Source organism: Pleurodeles waltl, chromosome 2_2 (assembly GCF_031143425.1).
Source record: "Pleurodeles waltl isolate 20211129_DDA chromosome 2_2, aPleWal1.hap1.20221129, whole genome shotgun sequence".
Taxonomy (NCBI): Eukaryota; Metazoa; Chordata; class Amphibia; order Caudata; family Salamandridae; genus Pleurodeles; species Pleurodeles waltl.
Window position 1 is genome coordinate 936,992,401 of NC_090439.1, and position 26,677 is coordinate 937,019,077.

Sequence of the window (26,677 nt, forward strand, 5' to 3'; positions counted from 1 at the left end):
CTTTCACGGCAGCCCATACGTCTGCATCTGGTTCGGAACTCAAACGAGTTCCTGCAGCAACAGCAGCCACAACCACAGCTGACTTTGCGGCTGCATCAGCCAATGTATTCCCAGCAACGTGTATTCCAATGCGCTGGTGTCCAAGTGTATGTATAACATGGACATTTGGTAGCGTTTCCTTCAGATCCGCTACTTTCCCCCATAGAAGTCTGTGTTTAATGGTGTTGCCTTTAGAATCTCTGAACCCATTCTGGCGCCAGTAATGCAGGTATTAATTGAGGGACTGGACACAATAGTACGAATCACAAATAATCAGTGTGTATTGGGTAGGATCCGAATGTTCCAGTGCCATCACCAGAGCTTTGAGCTCTGCTAATTGTGCTTTGCAATCCCCTCGGGGTTGCGTAAATGTATGGAGTGAACAGAATTTATTATCCTCCGTATTGCCGCTTACGACTGTGCAAGCAGCAGAGTATTAATGCTTTGTGCCATTTGCAGGTTGTGCTGAGCCATCGGTGTACATGACTCTGTGATATTGGTCAATAGGCAATGTGTTCGCTGGAACTGGGTTTTCTAGTTCGTATTGCAAAAACTCTTGAGTTTGTAATTTTGGGTCAAAGATGTCTACATCAGTGACTGTCAAAGACGTAGCCCATAGTATCCAACGTGGATGTAATGCGTTAGCGTTTGGGACGCTCGCTTTTGTAACAGCCTCAAGGGCTGGGATTGGTGAAACGACAATAATGCGTTTGCCATGGGCTAGAGGTCAATCTTTAATGACAGCCATCTGAACAGCAGTGAGAATTTTCTCTGTGGAGCAAAGCGTTATTCTGCTACTGAGTACAAATGTGATTTGCAAGCTATCAGGATGGTCTCACCTTCATTAAAAGTTACATAAGTGAAACCAATGGGCCCAGCAATTACTCTGATGAGCAAGTGTGTTTTGTTGTTCCTCGTGTATAGGTGTTGTGCTGCAAGCATGTCTGTATGCAGTTCCCTAAGTATTTGTGTGTGTTTGACTGTCACGAATTTACTTGAAAAGTCAGGACGTATTAAGTCATATAAAGGTTTTATGCGTGAAGCATAATCTGGAATGTAACTTCTGCCAAAATTTAGAAAACCCAATAAAGATTTGAGTTTTTGATTGTGTTTGGAGGTTGCAATTGTGTGCATTGTTCTAAGAATTGTGGCACTAGGCTCTTTCCTTCACTGGATAGCTCATATCCCAGGATCAGGACGATAAGGAGGCAATTTTTGTTTTTTTGAAGTTGAATTTGTAGCCAAATTTGGCAAATCCGATAACAATGCAGGCTACCCGTCTTAAATGTTGTAGTAATTCATCATCCGTAAGATAAATATCATCTACATAGGACAATGCTTCAGGGTCAATCTTGTGCCGAATTGCAGTGACACAAGCTGCAAACAGCCCTGGGCTGTTCTTATACCCCTGAGGTAAACAACAGAATTGTTTCTGGGGGCCTAGTGCTCCGAAACTTGTTAAGTGTCTACTCTCAGGTGCTATATTCTGCCAGAAAAAAACCATTGGAAATATCAAGGGTGGTTTTGTATTTTTTACGCACTATGTGGTTCATCAGTGCTGTGCTATGTGAATTTTGTGTAGCATATGTGCGTGTATGACTATTTGAATGTCTGTAGTGTAAGACTATTCTATATGAATGGTCCGGTTTGGCTACTGAGAATAAAGGATTATTCATTGGGGAGACACAGGGTTCAATTACGCCCTGGTACTCTAATTGTGTGACTATTTCTCTCACAGGTGCCTTTGCTTCATGTTTTATTGGATACTGCGGTTGAGGTTCATTTTTGATTGGAATTACATGGTAGGGGGATTCAGTATCCCATCCTACGTGATTTCAGTATAATGCAGGTGCCAGTGCCTAAGCCTAATCAATGGCATAGGATTCAGCGAGTTCCTCTGGAACAAAGGGTGAGAAGGAAGGCTTAATCACGTCTTCCCCCTATGGGCAGGTCTGAACAAATTCAGGTGGCCAATCTTGTTCGGCCAACAAAACATCATATATGTTTACTACGCGATCCCAAAAGATTGTGTCTATCATGCGCTCAATGTCTCCTTCTAACTGTAGCTTTAATTTATACACCGTATCAGGCATGTCCGCAGTTTCTACTTGTATAAAGTCATCAGTTGCTTTCACCTCCAGATGCTCTAGAAGATTCCGGCGAACTATTGTGACCTCTGCTGCACTGTCTAGCAGTGCTAGAGCCCATTTCTTGTTCTTCAAGACGACCGTCTTCCTGAGTGGCATGTCGGACTGCGACTGCTGCCACCTTTTTCTTTTTGAATTGTGGTTTTTGTTGAGCGAGTTTCTCTTCCTTTTTAACAGAAACCTCTGAAGAGCGTTGTGATTCCTGTCTCGGTTTCACGTACTCTGTCTGTTGGAAAATGGGTTATTGGTAAGGGCAGGTAGGTACCTACACTTAGCAATAGGCCACTAACCTCCACTAAGGTCCAGTTAGGTCTCAGTAAATTAACCCCAGCTCAACTCTTGGTAGCTTGGCAACGAGCGTCAAGGCTTAACTTAGGAGACAGAGTGTAAAGCATTCAAATATCACAAAACAGTAATTAAACAAAACACAGGAAAAAGTTTAAAAATCCAAAACCAATTTATAAAAATAGATGATATTTTTATCTTTAAAATGACACCAAAACGAATAAAATCAGACAAGGGGAACCGGAGATATGAATTTTTAAAGATTTTTTTTTTTTTTTTGCGCCTAGAAACAAAAAGCGCAAATCGGGTCATCTGGTTGCACCTCGACCGGGGCAAAGTCAAAGTTTCAGGCCAACCGCGATGGAGCCCTGCTCGGCTACAGGCCGCGGGAGGCCTCGGTTAAAATGTTACCTTCACACTTAGTCTTTTTTTCGAAGATTGTCTTCAGAGGGACGAACCTGCCAGTCCAATCCGACCTCCTGGAGCCCTTCTCCAGATACGCGATGCAGGAATCCTCTGTGGAGATTTTTACCTTCAGACTTCGTCGTTTTTTCGAGGTGAAAATCCTTCGACCGGGGTAAACCTGGATCTTGATCCGACATCCATGGAGCCCTTCTCGGATACGCTGGCTGGGAGGTCCCGGTCAACTTTTTACCTTCGGACTTAGGGGGTCGTTCCATCGAACGACTGAAGCACCACCAGCCGCGGTCGGAAAACCGGGTCCGGCGGTTTCCCGCCGGATTAGCCCCGGCTGGCCGATTCCTCCATGGACATGGGGATTCTGACCCCCTTCCCGCCAGCCTGTTTCTGGCGGTTTTCACCGCCAGAAACAGGATGGGGGAACGGGTGTCCTGGGGCCCCCTGCACTGCCCATGCTACTGGCATGGGCAGTGCAGGGGCCCCCTAACAGGGCCCCAGTATGCTTTTCACTGTCTGCTTAGCAGACAGTGAAAAGCGCGACGGGTGCAACTGCACCCGTCGCACACCTGCAACACCGCCACCTCCATTCGGAGCCGGCTTCAGTGTTGCAGGCCCTTTCCCGCTGGGCCGGTGGACGCTCCCTTGGCGGGCGCCCACCAGCCCAGCGGGAAAGTCAGAATGGCCCCCGCGGTCTTCTGACTGCGGAGCGGGCAATTGGCGGTTCCCGCTTGGCGGGCAGCAACCGCCGCCCGCCAAACTCGGAATGACCCCCTTAGTCTCTTTTTCGGAGATTTTTCTTTACCGGGACGAACCAGCAAATCAGGCCGGGTCGCGGTTGAGGCAAGCCGGTTAGAGTTGCTGCGGCGGGTCGGTCCCTCTATGGAGCTTTTTTTCAAAAGTTGGCCAAACTTCTCCAAACTTCTGGGGCTTCTCCCAGATGTCCTTTTAAGGTTCTTTTGGGGTCCACAGCTCACCCCAAGGGTCCAGAAGTTCTGAGATGGTCCTTGGGGAGTGCAGACTACAACTCCCAGAATGCACCTGGCGCAAACTCCTTTTTGTCCACTGGACAGTGGTCAGCTGGTCGCTTTCTTCAGGAGTTGGTGCAGGGGACTCTGGATAGCAATTTTTCACTTGTAGCAAACAGGGAGTCCCTCCTTGAACCAGTTGAAGCCAGGCAAAGTCCTTCTTGTGGTGAAGCCCAAGTGTGCAGCTGGTGCAGTCCTTCTGAGTGCAGGTTCCAGGTGCAGGCCAGGGGTCCAGCAGGGCAGTCCTCCTTCTCCTTTGGTTCTTCCTTGTTGGAATCTGATGGGAATCTGAGGTGTGGGTGCAGGTCTGCCAGTTTTATCCTTGCTCCTGGGTGAAAAGCAGGGGGGTCCTGGTTCTCCAATCAGGTGCAGGGTCCTTCCCCCATCATGGCTGAATCTGATTTTTGGAGGTTACATGTGGCTGAGCCCACCCACTGGTGTGGCTAAAAATCATAAACACACCCCTCTCCTGCCCTCTCCTAATCTAATCAAGGGGGCACCTAGTTGTCTGGGGTTGCAGGATGTGGGGGTGTTGCTGGTTGCTCCAAATGTCCTTCTCTGCCTTTGAAGACCAGTTTGGCAGCCCTCCCCCTTCCTGCCTCACCATCTGCTGAGGGGAGATTCCTTCCCACAGGCACATTCCTTTGTGTGAAGCCAGGCCACTTCACACCTCATCAAGGCAGCTTGACCAAGCTGCTACAGGCTGGCCAATCAGAGCACAGCAGCAAAAACAATGCAGGGCTGAAATTGGCAACTTTTTAGGTAAAGTTTAAAACTCTTTACCTGAACAAGTTATATTAAATCCAACAACTGGAAGTTGTGGGATTTAATACAACAATTAATTTGATACCAAACTCTTGGTATGCATCATTTAAGGAGACTTTAAAAATTAAAATAAAGTCTCCCCATTTTAGCCTATGAAGGCCATTTACTACAATGAGGGAAAAACGAATTTGGCTGTTTTTACCTCACCAGGGCTTATAAAACTATTTTCATAAGGTCCCTGCTTATAGTTACATGGCACCCAGCCCTAGGGGCACATAGGGCACACCTTAGGGGTGACTTATATGTAAAAATAAGGTAGTTTAAAACTTTACAACTACTTTTAATTCCAAAGTTGAATTTGCATATAACTTTAATTTAAAAGCAGCCAGCAAGGCAGGCCTGCCTTTAAAATGACACTGGGCACCTCAGCAGTGCACCTATGGTTCCCTACACCTACATGCCCTACCATATACTAGGAACTTATAGGTAGGTTAACTTAGCCAATTATAATTAGCCTAATTTGCATATCCATTTTACACAGAGCACAGGCCCTGGGACTGGTTAGCAGTACCCAGGGCACCATCAGAGTCAGGAAAACACCAGCAAAAAGTGGAAAATGGGGGCAAAAAGTTAGGGGGCCTCTGCAATCAGCCCTGGTTTCTCACACTGTCCTTCGCTCTGATCACTCACCCCTCTCATTTAGTTTTTCTGATGAGTCCTGAAAGGAACGAGATTTGCGTGTATCAGTATATTGATATCTATCAGGTGTTTTTATATTATCTCTATTTCTGAGATTATATCTATTCTGTGGGGTCTCCGTACGTGGAGAATTTCCCCTCTCTTTTTTAGGAGTTTGTTGTTTTTTATCCCAGCGTTTCTTATTACCCTCAGGAACTTGTGTGGAAAAATCTTTATTAAATTTGCCATTAAATTGTGGTTTAGTTGTTCTGGCCCCTAGACTATCTCGACCAATGCTAGAATAGGTCTGTGTGATAATCTTAGGCAGCTCACGTTCCTGATCCTGTTGAGGAACATCACAGAGCCGCATGCGCACTGCTAGTGTGATTGCTCCCCCTTTAAGATTACTTAAAATAATTGAGGATACTATGGCAAAATTACCCATTAATTGCATCCCCAAGCCTAGGGGTGGGGCAGCCCCGTATTCATCTTGAATTTGCTTCAACACTTCTGGTAAATTGGCAAGTGTCGGTATACCATGTGTGGTTGTGTAGAGCGCAGCAAATGCCGTGCCCCAGGTTTTACCTTTATCCACTGTAGGGACCATCCAAAATGGCAAGCACATTGTTAGAATTTTATGTTTATCCTGACGTCCCATATGGGGAAATACTGCTTCCAGTGCATTTTTTTTTTTGTGCTGACCAAAACGGAGTTTCCTCTGGTTTGGCGGGTACTTTACCCATGATCGAATGTACAGTCGCAGGGTTTATACCTGGCATGGCTGCATGTGGTTGTGCTGGAGAAGCACGTGCTGGGTATGTATTTAATGTTTGCATCACTAACTGTACTAATCATCTACATATCGCGATTAGGTCAGTATATAAGCGACAAACCTCAGCCACTACTAAAGTCGCTACTGCAGGATGTGGTGTATAGGTGGCCAATAAAGGCCAGGTTGGACCATCATTACTTAGAGGACCTAACCTTACTGGTGATATTGTGTGGGGTAGGGTGCCATCAAGCTAATTAATATGTTCTTGATAAGATGAAGCTATTTCTAAAAATGCATATTCCCTGTATTGTCCAGGTACGTTTCCAAGTGTATAGTGATGAAATGTATTTGTGTTCCCATCAACTGCTGGAAATGTGACCCAAGAATAGAAAAGTTCTATTCTAGAAGCCGGATGGGTGTCCACCACAAATGTGAGTGGACCCCCCTGGACCGTTAGGCTATTTGCTAATAAATGTGTAGTCAGAGGTTGTCTCATATTGACTGCCATTGCTACCTGCTGCGGATTCGCCATGCGAGATAAAAAATATGTTCAGAGAAGGCACACCAAATAGGGTTTTTCCTTTTAGAGTTCAAGCTTGAAAAACCTCCTGCACCAGATAGGATAACCTACGTAGCTGGGGCAGAAATCCTCAGTAACACGGACGTCTCCGCAAACGGTACTAGGGTATCATTGTATATAATGAGACAAAGATACTCACGAGGACCCAAAAATTAGAGCTGACCAAACGTTGGTGGCGCCATGTCGCGTAGGCTCTCATTATTCTAATGAGACTACTGGATCTTGAGTGGCAGAATCGCCCACGGTGTGGGGAGACTGAGTCTGACCCACTGCAGGTGACACCTGTCGCTCCAATCCAGGATTTGCTCCGGCCAACTAGCAGTGTCTCATCTCTACCCAAGGGCAGGGATAACTGGGCATCCGTTTCTCTCCATTACATTAGTCTCAGATATACAATGACAAACAGAGGCGGTATATGTTTCAATAATGTTTTTAATGAAGCAACTGCATCTTAGATAGCAAAGTGTGAGCTGCAATAACCAGGATGACACAGCATGACAGTATTAAAATTGTGACAAGGAGAGTGAACTATAAGAATAACGCTGCCATATTGTCACTACAGTCAGTAGACTAACTCCTACCTAAGCTATAATTGAGCACAGCATGTTAAGCACTAATTCTGCCCTTCAGGTTCCCCTGGGAAGATATCATCCCCCATACCTGAGCAAATGCCTGCGGTCTGCAAACCAGCTGCAGCGAAGCTTTCGACAATCAGCATACAGACGTGGTTCTCTGGCTGGAATCTCCCTCTAACGTGTAAGGGACAGGGAAGTGTTTTTATAATAACACAGCTGATATTCTGAGAAAATGTCCCTCCGTAAGGATGTGTGTTTTCGACAAATGTCAGAGACTAAACTCGCACCATGTTCACCGGCAATGTACCTTGCTGTAGCCTTGGAAGAAGCACAGAGTGAGCAAGAATGACTTGTTTGAGAACAGAGTGCTGGCCTAGGCAAACACAGTTAGATAAACAGAAAATAAAAAAGACCTTAAAAGTGGCTATTGTATTAATAATAAAATAAAGCTGAATAAAATATATCTAGGTCAGAGTGCACAGCGGCTTAGCCTAGTGTTTTAAAATAACGCGCATGGAGCTATAGCTAAAATGGCTATACAACACCCCCACTTGCCAAGGGAGTCATCTCCGATGGCCAGGTGGGCATTATTCAATTTTTATTGCCGCTTACCACCCACTAGGGTTGCCTGGAGGTGATGGACAGTAAAACATTGGCTATATGTCCACCCATCTAATTGGGTAGGCGGGTAAGTAGCTATTTCTCCGATTCTCCTTACTCCCTTGAGCCATCAGAGGCGTTTGGCTATGGCAATGGCCAAGTAGTCACTGCCATAGCTCGCCCAATTTAGGTGCAGACGGACCATAATCTTGGTGGTAAGCCTACTCATATCTATTACAATGGAGTATGCTTACTGCAGACATATAAATTCCCCAAATCATCAAGCTAGCACATGAAGAACATTGTAGTATACTGGCTACCAAAAGGTTTCTGCAGAAAAATGTGTGCTTTCTTACCATGGACAAATGAGGTGAAAGTAATCTGAGAAATTGGCATGTCTGCAAAGCTCTAAGCAAAACCTCCTGAACCTCCTCAAATCTCTCTACTTCCTTCACATGTGTGAATGGGAGTGGCTTGTTGGAAATGACCATCTTTTGCATGGCACACCCTCAGATGTTTGTACTGGCTGTTTTTGCTGCCTGTAGAACTCTGTTCACTTTACATCTGATAACCAGAGGTAAAGTACATGTGCTTCCCTTTCAACGTGATAAAACAGACATAGCCCTGATTGGTATATTTAACTTATGTGTAAGTTCTTCAGCACATAGAACAAAGGTGAAACCTGGGCCTGTAAGTTAGCTGTCTCAGCTGGACGGTAACATCTATTGTGCCATCCACTACAGTAAGAGTTTTAAAGCTTCAAATTAAACTGGCCAAAACAACTTTTTTGAAAAGCCTAAACCTCCCTTTTAAAGATTAATAAGTTATCTCTAAGTAGACCTTACTGCTCATGTAAACTTTAATTTTAAATATGTCCTTACAGTGAAAAGGTCCCAAAAGCTATTTTCACTGTAGCAATGTTGGCTGTTCAATTGAGCACTGGGACACATTAACACATTCCCTCAGGCTAGGAAACACCTGCAAATGTCATTCTTGGATGTTTTGAAATCGTCAGAAGTTCAATTCATTGGTTGAGTAAGATGTGTAATAAATATTTTAGAAAAATGTATGCATGTGTGGGGAGGGGGTTGTATTACTATCCTTGTTGCGACTTGGGTGTGATAACTCGCTCACACTGTGGGGACTTCAGTCTGTAAATTATATAAAATGACTTCAGGAACATCTGTCAATTTTTACAACTTTTTTAAAAGTTGCCTTCTGGGGACCTATTTTTAATCAGGTGTATTTATACTTGTGCTCAGCTCTGCCCCCAGAGACAGAAGCTGGAACTGCAGTCTTAAACATATTTTGCATTTAAACACGCATTGCTCCCAAGAGGCATATGCTAGCAGCAGAAAGAATTGACATATCAAAGGGAAAGCTGCATAATCTAAGATATCTCCATATATTTTCACACAAATTAACCTTTTCTCTATTTCTTCAAATAAAACTATATTTGCATAAAACTATTAAATTTAGACTTTTTGTGTCTCAAAATTGTTAGTTGTTTAATAAACATTGCTGGAACAAATTAGGGTCAGTTTTGAGTTCCAAAAAACGTTACTATAGCTGTTTGATCCTTATCATCTATTGAAAAATGATGGTGCACTGCACTGCGATACAGTACAAACTGATTGTTAGAAATGGGGTCTCTAGTTGGCAGAGGTATTCCCCTTTGTCGAAATAGGGACCACAATCCTAGTCAGAGTAAGTCACACACAATCCAAATGATCCTGTGCCCACCCTCTCGTAGGTTGGCACTGAGCAGTCAGGCTTAACTTAGAAGGCAATGTATAAAGTAATTGTGTGATAATTCAAACAGTTGATGCCTAGGGATGATTCATAGAAATCCTGGGTGTGCGGGACAAAGTCACAGGCGTTACGTTGATTCTGTAGGCGATGCATTGAATCGTCTGTTGCACTACGGGCGCTGTGTCGAGTGTTCACTCAGGAAGTTGGGCTGCATTGTTCTGGTTCGGCTGTGCATTGATCCAGTAGGGCTGTGCATCGAAGTTCCAGCCACACGGCAGGCGCTGTGCTGATTCTTCACTCGGAAGTCGGGCTGCGTCATTCCAGTTCGGCTGTGCAGCGATTTTCCTGTCACAGGGCAGGCTGTGCATAATTTCTGGCAGGCTCTGTGCCGATTTTCAATGCACAAGGAGTTCCTTGAAGAGAGGAAGTCTTTTTGTCCCTGAGACTTCAAAAAACAGGAGGCAAGTTCAAACCAAGCCCTTCTCAGAAAAGCCAAAGGGCAGCATGGCAGCAAGGCAACAGCAGGGCAGCAGTACTTCACAGCAAAGCAGTCCAGATGAGTCTTTTGGGCAGCCAGGCAGTTCCTTTTGACACGTTGCAGGTTTGGGTCCAGAAGTGTCTGATTTGGTGCGGTCAGAGACCAAGTTTATATAACCAAAAATGTCTTTGAAGTGGCAGAGACTTCAAAGAGTGGTTTTGAAATGCATAATGTCAACTTTCAGTACAGGTCTGTCTGCCAGGGTCCCAGTAGGGGGTTTGGCAGTCCATTGTGTGAGGGCAGGCCACTATCCTTTGAAATGTAATAGTCAGGCCACCCACCCTCTCAGCCCAGGAAGACCCATTCTGTATGCAGATGAGTGCAGGTATGATTGAGTATCCGGTGTTTGTGATTGTCTGGGTGAAATGCACAAGGGGGCTGTCAAGCAGCCCAGCCCATACATGGATTGGAGACAGGCTGTAAGGCACAGATGGATTTTAAGTGCAGTAAAATGCTCACTTTCTAAAGGTGGCATTTCTAAAATAGTATAATAAAATCCAACTTCACCAATGAGCAGGATTTTGTATTACCATTCTGGGCATTCTACATATGACCTGGTTACCCCTTTCTGATCAGAATATACCACTCACACAGTATATAAGGGTAGCACTAATGCTATCCTATGAAAGGAGCAGGCTTCAAAGTAGTGGAAAACCAATTTGGGGCAGGACATTTAAAACACACAGGTATACGTCCTGCCTTTTACATACATAGCACCCTGCCCTAAATGTTACGTAGGGCCTACCTTAGGCCCTACCTTAGGGGTGTCTTATTTGTAGAAAAAGGTGGGTTTAAGGTTTGGCAAGTAATTTTAAATGCCAAGTCAAAGTGACAGTGAAACTGCACACACAGGCCTTGCAATGGCAGGCCTGAGACAACTTATGTGGGTGGTACAACCAGTGCTGCACGCACACTAGTAGCATTCAATCTACAGAACCCTGGGCACATGTAGTGCTCTTTACTAGGGACTTAGAAGTAGATCAAATATGCCAATCGGGTATGAATCAATGTTACCATGTTTAAGGGAGGGAACATATGCACTTTAACACTGGTTAGCAGTGGTAAAGTGTGCAGAGTCCTAAAACCAGCAAAAACAGTGTCAGAAAAGTGTAAGGAGGCAGGAAAAAGTTGAGGGATGACCACCCTAAGGCTGGCATGTCTAACACTGATCTGATCATATTTTGCAAACAACCCAGAGGCATCAATACATAATATTATATTTATTACTCATACTTTATCTTTGTTCACATATTGTTAGGCACAATGGAATATGTTCTTTTAGATGATGTCTAGATGATCCAGTGACTAGCTGTGCATTGCACTACAGGCAATGCACTGAAGCAATGTCATGGCTACAATATATTTCAACAGAAAAGGCATGATCTTATAAAATTAGTGAACTTCTTAGAAGATGTATTCAAATATCACCATATTTGTTTTGAGTCATTTAAAGAGCAGAACAATATGTAGTTTGACATTAGTCCATGATAGATCTGCTACTTTCAGTTCACAATCAATGTTAGTTGCTCTTTGACCTAAGCTACTGCATACCTTTCGCAGTACATCAGTGCACCCAAACACTTTTCCGTATAATACTTTCAAGTTAAACAGAATTTTTGAGTTCCTGCGTTTCTGTGTAGATGTAAGCATTGTGACAATCATGGGTATCTTGTGTAGGAAACAACTATCTTGCATGAACTTAAAATTAGATTAATTTATGTTGGTGTTGGGAAATCACCCTCTCTAAAAGGTCACCTCAAACTTTCTGCCTTCTCCCGCCTCTTTTCTGACCTAATTTTTGTTGGATTTAGGACTCTAGACACCTTACCACTGCCAACCAGTGCTAAAGTGCATGTGCTCTCTCCCTAAAACATAGAAACATTGGCTCATACCCAATTGGCATATTTAATTTACTTGTGAGTCCCCAGTAAAGTGCTCTACATGTGCCCAGGGCCAGTAAATGAAATGCTACGAGTGGGTCTGCAACACTGATTGTGCCACCCAAATAAGGAGCCCCTTAACCATATCTCAGGCATGCCACTGCAAGGCCTGTCTGTGCAGTTTCACTGCCACTTCAACTTGGCATTCAATAGTGTTTGACACGCCTAAAATGTCCCTTTTATTACATATAAGCCATCCCTTATAGCCCTGAAGGTAGGCCCTATGTACCCCATAGGGCAGGATGTTATGTAAGTAAAATACATGAAATATACTGCTAAGTTTTACATGTCCTGGTAGTGAAAAACACCCAAAGCCTGCTCTTCTCATAGGCCAGCATCAGAAATTCCCTTATATACTTTTAAGGGGTAATTTCTGATCTGAGAGGAATAGACTTGTCTTATTTGGTATGGTTGGAATGGTAGTGAAAAATCCTACTTACTGGTGAAGTTTCTTCAGGTTTTGATGCAGCGGATTCTGGTTAGTTATTTTCTACCTGTAGCAGAGAGTTCCTTTTTGAAGCCAGGCAAAGTCCTTTTTGAGGTGAAGCCCAAGCGTGCAGCTGGTGCAGTCCTTCAGAGTGCAGAGTCCAGTCACAGGTCAGGGGTCCAGTAGGGCAGTCCTTCTATTTCTTGTCTTTTTTGTGGTAGGCATCTGAGGTGTGGGTACAGCTCTGCTATATTTATCCTTGCTCCTTGGGTGGAAGGCGGGGGTTGGCAATTGTCCAAACACAGGCAAGCCACCAACCCTCTTGGATGACCACTTTTTGGGAAAGTGTGTCAAAAAACTTTCCAAAAATCCAAACGGCTGACATTCAATTTTCCACTCGCTGGTGTGGCTAAAATTCCTTTACACACCCCTTTCATGTCCTCTGTTAATCTAATCAAGGGGGCACCTGGTTGTCTGTGTTTGCAGGATATGGGGGAGGTCCTGAGCTGCTCCAAATGTCCGTCCCTCCCTTCCTTTGAAGGAGTTCGGCTGCTCTCCCCATCCTGTTTCACCATCTGCTGAGGCAGATCTCCTCCCCCAGGTACTTCCTTTGTCCTCAGTACAGGCCACTTCACACCTCAGCCAGGCTGCTTGAGGCCGGCCAATCAGAGAAGGGCACTACAGAGCTGAAATTGGCAACTTTCACGAAGAGTTCTAAAACTCTTTGTCTGAACTAGTGATTTTAAATTCCACATTGGCAAGATACGTTATTTATTATAATAATAATTGTGATACCAAACTTTACTTATCTAGCTCCTTTTGAGACTTTATTAATTACAAATAAAGTCTACCCTTATTGCCTAAGGAGCCCATTTACTACAATGAGGGAAACACAAATTTGGCTATTTTTCCCTCACCTATGCTAATAAAACATCTTTTATAAAGTCTCTGATTATATAGTTACACTGCACCCAGCCCTGGGGGACCCTGGGCACACCTTAGGGGTGACATATGTAAAAATAAGGCAGTTTAAGACTTTGGAAGTACTTTTAATTTGCATAAAACTTTAGTTTAAAAGCAGCCAGCAAGGCAGACCTGCCTTTAAAATAACACTGAGCACCTATTGGTGTACTACCTATGCCGGGGCCCCTACACCTAAAAGCCCTACCATATACTAGGGACTTATAGGTGGGTTGATACTGCCAATTATAATTAGCCCAATTTGCATAGTCATTTTACACACAGCACAGGCTCTGGACTGTTTAGCAGTACCCAGGGCACCCTCAGAGTCAGGAAAACATCAGTAAAAAGTGCAAAATGGGAACAAAAGTTAGGGAGCTTCTGAAATCAGCCCAATTTTCTCACACAATAGATCTAAGAATTCAGTTTCATGCTGGTGAGTCCTATAGGTAATTGTTGGAAATGGCCTTTCTACAGGGTCACCCCCAAACTATTTGCCTTCCTCCCTCTCTTGTTCTGACCTCATTTTTTCTGGATTTAGGACTCTGCACACTTTACTACTGCTAATAAATGCTAAAGTGCATATGCTCTCTCCCTAAAACATGGTGACTTTGGCTCATACTCAATTGGCATATTTAGTTAAATTGTAAGACCCTAGCAAAGTGCACTACAGGTACCCAGGGCCTGTAAATTAAATACTACTAGTGGGCATGCATCGCTAGTTGTGCCACCCACATAAATAGTCCTTTAACCATGTTTCAGACCTGCCATTGCAAGGCATGTGTGTGTAGTTTCACTGCCACTTTGACTTGGCATTTGAAAGTACTTGCCGAGCCTTAAACACCCCTTTTTCTTCATATATGTCACCCCTAAGGTAGGACCTAGGTAGCCCATAAATCAGGGTGCGGCGTAGGTAAAAGGCAGGACATATACTTGTGAGTTTTATATGTCCTAGTAGTGTATAACTCCTAAATTCGTTTTACACTACTGCGAGGCCTGCTCCTTTCATTGCCTATCATGGAGGATACCCTCATAACCTGTTTGACTGGTAGATTCTGGTTAGAAAGGGGTAAACAGGTCATATTTACTATGGCCAGTTGGTAATACAAAATCTTGCTGACTGGTGAAGTTGGATTTTAAATTACTATTTTAGAAATGCCACTTTTAGAAAGTGAGCATTTCTCTGAACTTAAAATCCACGTCTGAGCTGGGCTGGTTGACAGCTCCCTTGTGCATTTCACCCAGACAACCACAAACACAGGATGCTCAGTCACACCTGCACACATCTGCATACTGAATGGGTATTCCTGGGCTGGAAGGGTGGAGGGCCTGACACTTACATTTCAAAGGACAGTGGCCTGCCATCACACAATGGACTGCCAAATCCCCTACTGGGACCCTGGCAGACAGGATTGTACGGAAAGGGGGCCTTGTGCACTTCTAAGCCGCTCTTTGAAGTCTCCCCCACTTCAAAGGCACATTTGGGTTTTTAAACTGGGTCCCTGGCCCTACCATCTTAGAAATGTCTTGTCAAGATACCTCCTTGGAAAGAAACTCTGAACTAGAACCTGCAACCTGCCAAGAGAAGCTGCCTGGCTGCCCAAAGGACTCACCTGGACTGCTTTGCTGTAAAAGGCTACTGCCTTGCTGTTGCCATGCAGGCTTGCTGGCCTCTGGTTCTGCTGAGAAGTGCTCTCCAAGGGCTTGGATTGAGCTTGCCTCCTGTTGCTGAAGTCTCAGGGCCAAAAAAGACTTCACTTTCTGCAAAGAAATACTTGTGCGCCGAAAATTCGACACATAGCCTGATAGAAATGGCGCACAGCCTGCACCACGATGAGAAAATCGGGCCACACAGCCAAACCGGAACTATGCAGCCAGACTTCCCGAGTGAAGATTGATGCAGCGCCTCCATTGTGATCGGAAATTTGCAGCACAGCCCACTGGATTGATGCACAGCTGAGCCGGAACGACGCAGCATGACTTCTCAGACAGACAAATATCTCTGCACCACTTTGAGGAACCCAGATCATACGACGCAAGTCCTGTGTTGCGGGAAAATAAACAATGCATCATCTGTGGGTGCAGGAAAATCCAATGCACACCCTCTTTTTTCCATGCAACCTTCTCCTCTGCGATCCTTGCGTGTTTAATTTTTGACGCACACCAGGTACTTCGAAAAAATCAAGCATTAATTGGCTGTTTCTTATTCAAAGACTATTTTTCAACTTTTGAAAGTGACATTTCAACTTGTATTTATCAAATCTTGATCATTTCGACTTCAATCTACTCAGATAAATATTCAATATTTTTCTAAACCTGTGTGGTGTATTTTTGTGGTGTTTATGATGTGTTATTGTATGATTTATTGCCCGAATACTTCACAAATTGACTTCTCAGCTAAGCCTGACTTCTCAGTGCCAAGCTACCAAAGGGTGGGCACAGGACAATTTTGAGTTTGTGTGACTTACCCTGAATAGAGTGAAGGTCCTTGCTTGAACAGGAGGGAACCTGACTTCCAAGCAAAAACCCAATTTCTAACAGTGATTAACAAATTTACATCAGTCTCGCCAATCCAAATAAGAAAAGCATTTAAAGTCTCCTGTAGACCATGCTAGATTACAAAAAGGTCATCAATGTAGTGTGGTGTCCAGATTATTATGTATTGTGTCCATCTCTCATTTGCCTCAGTCCAAATGTACTGTGCTTCCCACCAGCTCTTAAAGATGCCGGCATAACTGGGAGCAAAGCAGCTTCCCATCACTGTCCCAGTAAGTTGTTTGTACCACTGATCTTTGAACAGGACGAAATGATGTTCCAAACAAAAATGCAACATACTCAACAATATCACAGAGTGATCATAGAGGAACAAAGGTTTATCCCTGAAAATATATGTGTGTGCCTTTAACCCTAAATCATGATTGATGCAAGTATATAGTGATACCTCATCTAGAGTTTCCAAGAACATCTTGTATTTTAGTAATGAAATCTGTACTATCTCTGCAATAAGCCAGTAGGCCCAAAACATTGGGACACAGAAAAAAATCCAAATAGATCAATGTATTCTCTAATAAGTTATTATTGGCAGAAATAATGGGCCTCCACGGTGGATCACTCATAACTACCTGTCAGAATTAGTTGTATATTAGCCTCCTGTTGAAATTTGTTAATATCCCATAGGAGGACATTGCCCCCTTATCAGCAGATTTGATAATAACTGGCCAACTTCTGTCTCTTGGGCAAATTTCTAGTGAAACAATTCTTCAACTCAGAATATCAGTAGGAAGGAGCATAGAGTGGCGTACTCTACTACCGGTGCTGGCAACATGGGATAGACTAATATCCGTACTCCATTTATTGTAAAGTCAACCAAAGTTACTACAGCACTCCAGTTTTTTTTAACATATATATATATATATATATATATATCCTACTGGCCATCATCTGTAGGTAGTTATAGTTAGGACCTAGGGCCAGATGTAGCAAACTTTTGCGAGTCGCAAATGACATGAATCGCTATTTGCGACCTCGCAAAATCCGAAATGGGATGCAAAAATCCTATTTCTGAAATGCAAATAGCGATGCGAGCCATTACCGACTCGCAAAATTTGCGACCTGATTTTGAGACCCGCAAATAGTAAGTCGCAAATTGCGAGTCACAAACCATATGCAAAAGCCAGTCGCAAAAATCCCATTTTGCACATCCAGATTACCACTGATTCAGAGCAGGTGGTAACAAGAACCAAAGTATAAAAGGAGACCCAGAAAGCATCTGGGTGACTCAAAATGGCTGAACTGTACGTGATAGGATGGAGGAGGAGAGTCCAGGCCGCCCAGCAGAGGAGGAGGAGGCAGAGACAGGAGAGGATATACCGAACTAGGCAGACGCTATTTCAACCAACTGAGGAGGAGATATATGACAAATATAGACGGAGCAGTGCTGCAATCTTAGAATTAATTGAACTACTGACTCCACAGCTTGAACAACAGACAATGCGCGGCAGCGCCATCCCTACACATGTGCAAGTGCTATGCTCACTAAACCTCTTGGCCTCGGGTAGCTATCAGAGGGGGATTGCTGTGGCAGGTGGGGTATACCAAAGTGCACTATCACGATTCTTCAGATCAGTGGTTCCCAACCTTTTGACTTCTGTGGACCCCCATTTTATAAATACTGGAGCCCAGGGACTCCCACTGAATCATTATTGAATACGGGGACCCCCAAGGAGTCATTACTGATAGCTGGGACCTAATATTATTACAAATTTGAAGCAGCCGCGGACCCCCTGAGGAGGCTTCGCGGACCCCCAGGGGTCCCCGGCCCACAGGTTGGGAACCATTGCTTCAGATCATTCCTAGATGCCATACTCACACACATGTCCAGATATATATACCTACCCAGGAATGAGGCAGAAATTAACAGCACCAAGTTGGAGTTCTACAGAATTGCCAACTTCCCCCATGTTATAGGGTGTGTAGACGGGACACATATACAAATCTGGCCTCCTGCAAATCTGGAATATGTGTTCCGCAATAGGAAATTTACCCACTCACTAAATATCCAGGTGGTATGTGACACCCATAATGCCATTATTGACATTGTAGCTAAAATCCAGGGAGTATACATGACTCATACATATTCAGGCACAGTGGTATACCCCAACGCCTAGAACGTGGGGAGTTTGGAGAAGGATATCTATTAGGTATTGCTGACTACACCCTGAAGCCATACATACAGGTCACTGTGTAAACCATTGATGTCCTGTTAAATTTGCTTATTTTTGTTAAACAGGTGACAGTGCATATGGCCTGAGACCATGGATACTCACCCCGTACCTAATACCTGGCAATCAGAATGAGAGGCGATATAACAGTGCACATCGGTGGACCAGAACTGTCATTGAGAGGACCTTTGGCTTGTTAAGGGCAAGATTCAGATGCCTCCACAAAAGTGGAGTTGCACTCCAGTATGCTCCAGAAACAGCATGCAAGATTGTTGCCAACTGTGCAATCCTACACAACATTACCACCAGACGTGGGCTACATCTCACCCCTGAAGACACAGACATGGAGGATGAGGAGCAAGAGCTACCACACCGACAGCCTGGGGATAGAAGCATCGCAAATGAAGGCAGACAGAGACGGAAGCACATTGCAACCCAGTACTTTGGCAGGTACGTGGCAACTGTCACCACACTCACTAATGTCAGACACACATAGCCCAGTTATGTAGTGAAACAAACAAAACCTTTTTATTTCTAAACTATGTGGAAAAAGAATATTGCTGTATGTCACAGTCTGTAATTGTCCATTTGCATTTAAGACACATTATAATTCATGTGCCTTATGCACAGTGCAGTCTGGTGACTCACACCCTCCTCCTAGAGCGGCCACCATGGCTCATCCCTGGTGGGTCCCCTGACCTCTGCTGTGCACTAGTACTCCTTGGCACACGGGACTTGCTGGCAGACACACTACTAATGGTTGACCCATCCTCGCTGTCCTGAGGGGTCTCCCCTGTGCCCCTTCCAGCCTGCCTGCTCTCCATAAAGTCCTGAAGCCACATCCCCTGCGAAGTGCCCAAGTTCCACCTGGAGGCTTACTGTACGCCTTGACAGGCCTGTTGTATTTGTGGCAAGACGCCCAATGGATGCTGCCAGGCGGTCAAAGCGTGCAGCAGTGTGACACTCCCTGCGCCTTGCATGTACTCGGTCTGCCACTAGTTTAGTCACCAAATGTTGGATGGCCTGTGTTAAATCCCCCAGATGTTCATTCATGCGGCTGAACTGACTGTTCACATTCGCCATCCCATGTGTCATTGTGCTCTGCATTCTATTGAGGGTTCTGGTGATGGACCTTAATTATCTGTTTTGCAGGCACTGACCATGAATGAGCGATGCCTCCAAGCCCGCAAAGTCTGCTTCCCCTACCTCATCTTGGGGCACCGACTGAACTCTGCGCCTGCGTCTGCGCATTCGTCCAGCTGCTGGCTCTGTGCGCCTATCTGTGGGGCTGGGACCTGGTCTTGTTTCTGCTGCCCCCATGTCCTGCAGTTGTTCTTCAATGGACCCTGGTGGTGTCCTGCTGGGCCCTGCAATTTCACCGGCAGCCTCCTGCAGTGGCTCTGGTCCATGTTCTTCTCCCTGCCTGATGTCGCTGCTGGGGGTGTCTTGTGGGAGACCTGTGGGACATAGGGGATACACTGTCAGTCTCGCACATCTGTTTTATGACTCATAATGAACATATGCCTGTATTCTGACATCTGTACTACATTGCCCATAATGCACTATTCTAGAGGTTGCTAGATTGGAATGGAGGTAGTCTGGTGGTGCCTGCTGCTGTGTACTGGGATAGTGTGTATATTGCATTTGTGGGTGTCAAAGCATATCCCATGGTACTTACTTTTTGATGTCCCTGGCGCTGAACTGTCAAGTTCTCCCATGCCCTGTACGGCCTCTGGCTCCAGTGTCTGCTCCACCATGCTTTCCAGGGCTGTGGGTGGTGGGATGGTGGATGGGCCTCTTCCGGTGCCCATCATCTCTCTCATGCGCTCCGCAACCCTCTCCTTGGTCCTGGAGCGCAGGTCATACCACTGTTTGCGAATTTCCTTGAGGGTGCGATGGCTCACCCCTATGGCATTGATCTTCTACTGCATCTGCTTTCATATCCTTTTCCATTTGAGTGTCTGGGACACTCATTGCTGCCTTCCCAAAAACTTCATCATGATGCAGGCAGCATTCTTCGGTCAGCACCTCCAACTCCTTATCAGAAAAGTTCACTTTCCTCCTTCTGCCAGCACTGCCTGTCTCCTCCATTGTTGCTGCAGCTCCTCTCCCCTGGGTGTGGCACAGCAGTTTGAAATGGGTGTTGTCCTCCCTCCTCCCAGGTGTATTTGATGACTTCCTGGTTCTGATGTCATCACCAAGAGCCAGGAAGTGGGTTTCTAAACTGTTGTGGTGCACCTGCAGGCAATTTGCGAGTCAGTCGCAATTTGCAACACCCTTCTCGCAAATTGCAATCTCGCTTTTGGCAAGGTCGCAAATTGCGACCTCGCTAAAAGCGAAGGTCGCAAACTGCGGTGCGACACCTCTGTGACTCGCAAATTGGTATCGCAAATATTTCTTGCATTTGATTTTGCGAGTCGGAAATAGCGATTCGCATGGAGTCTCTATTTCCGAAACGCAAACTTTTTCCTACCTACATCTGGTCCCTAGTTTCTAAAGAAAAAACGTTTTTCGTTTTGCCTGTACATTTGGCGGCGCTCGACAAATCTTAATATTTTCAAAACTTATACTTTGCTAAGTTCACCTTCTGTCTTGAAAGTTTCAGGTGATCTGTCAAGCAGGGACTGAGAAAAAGTTGGGGTCCCAAAATGCATTTACCCGTTCATTCTTCCATAGGACCTTTAGACACGCCTACAGCCTGAACCACTGAACAGAATTACACTAAAGTTGGTACGAAGCTAGATTCTGTCTCACAGATCATGATTTTTGTGATTTGGTGCAAATCAGTTTAGTAGTTTGAGAAATTTAAGGCCCAAAAAATATAGACATGTAGGGACGCACATCCTCGGTTGATACAACTGTCCTGTGCTGATGTCTGATTAGCTCAGAAAACTCCAGCAAGGAAATGTTGGCAGCCATCTTGGGACACCGCTTCAGCTGAGTGCTAGAAAAAAAGATACAAAAAAGAAAAGGGGCCAGGGTGCCCTCACCCTGACCCCTTAGCCGTAGTGGTGGGGTCCCTGAGGTGTTAACGAACGCTGTCTCACAGGCATGTGTTTTATTAGCCCTCATGTGGGCCAGGTCCAGAGGGCATCACGGAGGAGTGGGGAAAACGGGGCCCCCCTCCATGGGATTAAACACTTTTTAAATAAGTATGGGAGGCCCGATAGCCTACCCCACAGCCCCAAGGATCACCACCTCCCCGGGGCTATCCCGTTGTACTCATCCCTTTAATTTGTCTTTTGTGCCACTCCTGCCACCCCTGCTGACACCTCCTTTGTGCCACTACTGCTCCCACCCGCATGTGTTCCCGACACCCACCTCAGCCCCTCCCACCTCCCAGGACATATAATGGAGGCCATAGCATGGGCGTGCAGCGGATGCCTGCATTAGGCACACTGCTAGTGTGCTAAAGGTGCACAAAGGGCAAACCCATCTGCACCCATCCCTGCCTGGATTGCGCCCAGTGCCAGGATCCCTGGTCCTCCCACTCCCCACTGCTACACCACCAAGGAGCCCGAGGCCCTGGATGTCAGACACCCCATCAACAGCACCTCCACGGCCTCCCCACGCTCAACCAAACCAAACCTTATGCCAGCATGCAACAAAAATCTGGTACACTATCACCATCCACGACCAGATGTCACCTTCATCACAAAATATGGCTAACACTCTCCTCAAATCCCGACATAACTGATATGATGGAATAGGGTCAAAAGAGCGTTAGCGTAAAGACTTGACCTATGGCTTGTTCGAGCGTGGGATGGCTTGTCTGGTTAAGCTCATCCATGACGTGGCTTTTGACTAAATTGTATTGCTAGTATAGTAGGGAAATAAGAGTTCTGCTTGAGGAATATAGTTGAAGTGTTCGGGATTTTAACAGCGGTTGACAAAAAATGGTTGTAACTGCAGCAACTACTTAAGCTGTGAAGCCGTAATCCTGGTTCACAGCATACACCCTCTCAGAATGTAGCTTTATGGACATTTGGAAAGTGAGTACTAAATCGGCAGCCATTATTTAAAGCAGGATAGAAGTTTATCCCTATTTAGTTTAACTATAATCTTTACAACAGCAACACTCGTTGCAATATGGTTGTGGTTAAAATGTAACTATGTGTGATGCACAGAGTGCATAATACTAATATATACACTAATGCCAAACATTAGAAAGACACACGCTAATATGTATTATACATAGAATTTTGGCATCCATATGTTTTAATTGGTCTGGCTTGCACAAATGAGCTCAGTCACCAAGTTATGTATTGTGCTAAAGGTCCTTGATCAAGCGTGACATTCTGGAGAACTTAAACAACAAAATAATAACATTGTTATGATTGATGCAGGTAGGTATCTGTGTAACATACGATTTGGCTCTTTTTGTTACTTTTCCAGTTGTTGCAGGATTATGTTTTACCTTGAAGAAGTTCAACGCGTGAAATGCTTTGGAATTTCTGGAAGACAACTACACAGTAAATGAAAGACATTATAAATATAGGGGCCAGATTTAAGAAAAGTGGTACTGTACCCAGTGCTGCACCACTTTTCTTGTGCCCACTAGTGCCCCCTAACGCCACCATGTGTGCACAATATCTAAGAAATGGCGTACTACGGCGGTAGTTAAGGAACTACCGTCAACATTTTTGATGCTAGTTCGAAGCTTAGCTGGATTGGCATAAAATATGTTGACACTAATACTGCAAAGTCCACAGAGGCCCATTGTAAACAATATTGTGCCTCCTTTTAACGCCTGCTTTGAGCAGGCATTATAAGTGCAGAACAGTAATGCCGCAAAGAAATCTGTTAGATTTCTTTGTGCCATTCCCCCCCCCCCCTAATGGGGGAAGGCCCCCTTTGCATTCAATATGCCTGGTGCAGGCATAATGTAGCACAAAGGGTTACAAAGTGGCGCAATGAATGCATTGCTCCACTTTTTTAATTTGGCAAGTTATTTGGTCCTCGTTGGGCCACATTAGCGGAAAAAAAAGATGCTAATGTGGCGCAAGGGAGCACCAAGATCTCTTAACTCCGCCCCTATGTTTTGGAGAGTAGGTAAAGGATGCAATGAAATGTAAAATAAAATAACTAGCAGACACTAAGGGGCATATTTACACTCTGTTTGCACCAAATTATTGTTCTTTTTCTTTACTCTAATTCAGTGCAAAACTAACTCCATATTTATACTTTGGCACTAGACCCGTCTAGGGCCACATTTATGGAGTTAAAGTCATTTTTTGGAAGTGGAAACCTACCTTGCCTCAATGAGATGGAAGGTAGGCGTTCCCCTGCAAACCAAGACTCTATGGCCTTAATGCCATATTACACTCCAGTGAAAAAATGGTGCACGGGAGGGAGGAGGGGTCAAAAAATTGTGCAAAGCTTGCTTTGGCCCATTTTTTAATGCCTGGTTCAGGGCAGGCATTAGGGGACCTTTGGGCCTATTTCCATGGCGGAACGTCATCGAATAAGCTCACAGGTGCCCTCCCCAGTTCCCAGGACACCCCCACCCCCACAAGAGGGACAGCGGAGGATGGGGGACCTCATCCCAGGTAAGTACAGGTAAGTATTTTATTTTATTTTGTAAAATGCTATTGGGGGCCCTGAAATGAGCCCCCCTACATGGCACTGGGTGCAATGGCCATGCCCAGGGGACCCTGGTCCCTTGTGCTGGCCATTGGGGTGGTGGGCATGACTCCTGTCTTTTCTAAAACAGGACTCATGTGGTATGGATAGTTTAGCATCAGAAAATGAGTATAGGCAGGTTAGAATATTTTTTTTTTTTTACTCTTACCTGCCTAATGTCATTTTTTGGTGCAGAAACCCCTTCTTCATGCCGCCAGTCCCACCCGACTGAAGTCATTTTTTTTTTCCGCTAGCCTACCCTTTGCACCGGCTTGCACCATTCCATAAATATGGTGCCTGGCTGGTGCTAAACCTTTTGGTGCAAAACTGAATTTGTGCAGTTTTGCACCCAAAACTATAAATCAGGGCCTAAGTGGAGCAAGGTCCTACAATAAATACAAGGCGATATCGACAGATACAGTTATAAAGTGGAAATTTCCAGAAGTTTTGAAACAGATATATGCCATATAGCATGGAACAGCAGTAGGTACTCAATGGTCAATTGTCTGGAGACAGAAGAGACTGATTGAGTGCTGTGTTCTTACACAATTTTAATAATTACAGCAGAATGAGACACACCTTAACACCTGATTTCTACAATTTCTGATTAGTACCACAACCCTGAAGCTCAAAGGACTCTCCTGGTCACCAGTGGTGTGGTCCACAAACTTTCTTGCTCTCTGACTCAATGTTTTTGTCACATCAACAAACACAATCCTTGTCAGGGTGAACCACTAAAGTCACTAAATTAACCTGATTTCAACCCAGTGGTAGCTGTGAAACAGAGCATACAGACTTAACTTAAAGGCAATGTGTAAAGCATTTATACCAACCCAAACCAGTAACATAGTCACAACAAAAGAAAAATCACAAAACTATTTTAGGGAAATGTAGTACACTGCAATAAATAAAACAAAATCAAAATGTTTGTCAGAAATCCAATAAGGGCAACTAGAGTTATACATTTGGAATGTTTTCAAAAAAAACAGAGGCAAAAAGCATTTACCACCAACCATGGTCAACTGGTTGCGGTAGGGTTTAGGTGCAGTTTGAGGATGACCACAAGAGAACGCTGGTCTCATAAAGGGACCAGGTTCAAAGATTTACCATGGGACTTAGCCTCAAAGATGGAAGTTCAAAGTCTTTAATGCGGCATGGCAGGAGATTTTAGATGAGGAAGACTCCCTAAGGTTAGATAGCCGCTGGACAAAGTCTTAGTGATTTTGATGATTTTTGTCAGGAAGAAATTAAAATGTTGTGCAAAGGAAAGGACCCTCGGTGGTCGGATACTTTTGGTGCTTTCGTCTGTTGAAGTTTCTTCGTTCACACTTTGTTGCTTTTTGGAGCTCAGATTGTTTCAGCAGGGCAAGGCTGTAGTTTGTAGCTGAAGAGGGCCCCAAAAGGCTAGATACTGTCTCTGTGAGTGCCTGTTGAATCAAAGTTACTGCTGTGGAAAAATTCTGAGTAGGAGAAACTTAAACCTTCAGCCTGGCAGCAATGCAATTTGGTTGGGTTGACTTGGCAAGTTTGTCTGGGTCCTCCAGAGATGTTTGGAGCAAAAAACATTTCTTAAGTCCCAGGTTTTCAGGGGTGGTAGGAGAAGTCCACCTGGACCCCACCATGGGTTACAGGACCTCAGGAAAAGAACAATGCCATCAGCAGGATCCAGGGCAGGTCCAGTTGGCACTGGTCAGCTGAATGTTCCTCTTCTAGTTTGAGCCTCCTCTTTGTCCTGAGTCAAAAGAAAGGGCAGGCTTAGGCCTTCAGGCTCTTCCTAGGTCACAAGCAGCTGGTACAGTCCTCTTTTGAACTTCCTCAGGCTCAGTAGTGTTATGAGGAGGCTAGTAGGGATGCCCCATTTCTGCCTGGCATCAGCTTGTGGGGAGTGGGGAGTCCTGGCTACTCCCTAACCAATAGGCTAAAATGTTCAGGGTTTACCCGACCCACTTGTTCCACTTTTTCTGTTTGCCCTACTACAAACAATCCCACTGAGCCCCTCTCAGCCTAGTTCCAAGATGGCAAAGTCTTCTACCCTTGTGCAAAGCATGCATGCCCACCACATAGGTGTGCTATAGAAAACGGAATGGTATGCTAGTATTTTCTGCCCAGGTAATGCATGGCCATTAGGGCATACCCGTCTTTATATTTATCACCTCAGAGGTATGGTCAGGGAAGTGAGCAACCACTCCTATGTGTTTACTTCAAACCAGTCCTCACCACTGTGATTGATGCCTGGGTGACTGAGGGAACAAAAGAGGGCCATGTGTTCGCTAACATTTGCCTGTTACAGATTAGGCCGCTCTGAGGTTAATAGCTTTCTTGGATACAGTCTAAATAGTCATCCTGCCAGAGAAGGACACCACCCTACCCCCAAACCCCTGTCACAGCCCAGGGACCAAGTTCTAACACCTCATTCAGGGCTTCAGCACTCAGAAGGCTGAAGTTGAAGGCTAATGCGAATTAGCTTCCGCAGACTCTAGGCATGAAAAAGGAAACTTTCTTAAAATCAATTTTCCTCAATATTTAACATTACATTTGTACATCTCCTACTTTTAAATACCATGCAAGTCCTATTTAGGGGCAACTTAATAATATTTAAATGGAAGGTTAAGATCTATCAACAGGATTTAATTTGACAGGATGAATTGCAGTTTAAAAACTACTTCAGTTAGGCTACAATGGTAGACCTGGAGCCATGTTGACACTGCTTTTGCAGGGAATGGCCCAATATCTGCTGGCAGCTCAATGGTGGCATTTACCCTACATACCCTACATGTCCTGGGTGCATCTTGTATAATATACTCAGGACTTACGGGTAAGCTAAATGTGGC